This window comes from Panthera uncia, unplaced genomic scaffold (assembly GCF_023721935.1).
Source record: "Panthera uncia isolate 11264 unplaced genomic scaffold, Puncia_PCG_1.0 HiC_scaffold_336, whole genome shotgun sequence".
Lineage (NCBI taxonomy): Eukaryota > Metazoa > Chordata > Mammalia > Carnivora > Felidae > Panthera > Panthera uncia.
Window position 1 is genome coordinate 57,728 of NW_026059469.1, and position 1,814 is coordinate 59,541.

A 1,814-nucleotide genomic window follows, 5' to 3' on the forward strand; every position below is an offset into this window, starting at 1 on the left:
GCTCCAAGTCATTTCTGAGGTATTGAACTATAAGGGCTAGAAATTCATAGGCTTTCGAGCCAGGATGAGATTCACATTCAATGTAAATAAGAATTAGTCTGTGATTCTGCAGTTTTGCTTCCTGACCTGGCACCTTCTGCAAAAATAGAAATGTCAGCGCCTGGTGGTGGTGGAGCATGCCAGCTGATATTGTGACCCAAAGGACCAAGAAGGCGCTGGCTCCACAGCCAGCTGGCAGGCTGCCATTGCCAATGGGAAAATCATTCCTGTGTGATAAGACGGCAACAAATGCTTTCCCTGTGGCTGCGATTAAAGCAGGCTCTGCATTATGACAACAGTGCTTCGAGCTTCGCATAGCAGTCATTTTTGCTAAATATTCATATGCTTATTTATACTCTCCCGGCCTTGTCTGAAATCAGGGAGTTTAGAATTTCAGGCACAAACTATTTCCCTTTTTGGGAAGAAAAATTAGTGGACACAGGCATGCGGGAGTTGAGAAAGGGAAAGGTGGATGATTCCATAATCCATCTTTGGAAGAAATGCTTATTTTCTTTGCACACTTGGTAGAAAAGAGTTGCTAATTGTGTAGGGCATGTAACAGTATAAGCTCCAGTCCCAGGGGGCTGTATTTTCCCTCGCCCAGCAACTCATAAATGTGCGTTGAATGAATGAGTAAATGAATGAATGATCTATACGAATGTGCAATGTCCTCTAGGGCAGAGACTAAAGGTTGTCTTTGTAACCATAGTGTCTAAGCAGCGTTCCTGGCACATATAAGGAACACAAATGCATGTTTTGGGGTAAGTTAATGAATGATAACAGGAAAGGAAGGAAGAAAGAGAATATGGGAGAGAGAGGGAGAAAGGGAGGGAGGGGCTTAAGAACAGACAGCTGGGCTGGCCACGCTACTTCCTGGGACCAGCACACCTAGCCGCCAAGGAGAAGCTTTATTTCTCTTCTCCAGCTATTTGTTATACCTGCTTTGGGGCCGTAAGATCTCAGGCCGTTATGGTGAGACTCTCCACAAGCTGGTAGCCCTTTGTGACTTGCAAAGCCTCTCAAGGGTGTCCAGGTGGCCACGAGGAAATTTCAGTGTTTTACCTTGACAGGGATCTCAGCCCTCCAGGCTAGTCTGATTCCTGTCACTTCTGGTTCTTCTTGTGCCCTTCCCTAGCTGAGGATGGTTTGTACGTCTACGAAAGGGAGAGGGGAAGAGAGTGAGATGCTGGAAGTCAGCCTCCCTATGAGTTCTCTGGAAGGCCCACCAGTCAGCATCTTTTGGCTTCCACATCCCTTCCTACATTCTCATGGAGCTCTGTTTCTGCTTATGTCAACATAAGAGCTTATGGGCTTAAGGCTTCAAGGGTTGAAACGAATACTGAAAGTTTACAGCTCCTCGGCAGGATTATGGAAGGGGAATATGGGCATTTAATTCCCTTTTATATTGCCCTGGTAAAATCAATGGAAAAATTCTCTTTAGCTTCTTCCTATGTGTAATAAACTCGGGACTAGTCTGAGAATCAAGAGCCTTTGTCTCTATCTTATCTCTGCCTCCAACTACCTGTGTGAATGTGAGGGAGTGGCCTCCCTCTAGGCCCTGCTTGCTCATCTGACTAATGGGAAAGTTATGCTGTAGGGTCTCTAGAGTCCTTGCTGGCTGTGGCTCTTCTGCAATCTTCTGTGATCACCTGTCTGATGATGCTCATACCCTGGAACTCACTGCGCCAAGAGGAGCTTGAGATGGAGGGCACTCTGGGAAACAACTGTCCCCAAGCTACCCTATTTGTTTGCATCAAGCTAACTCGAGGAAAGAG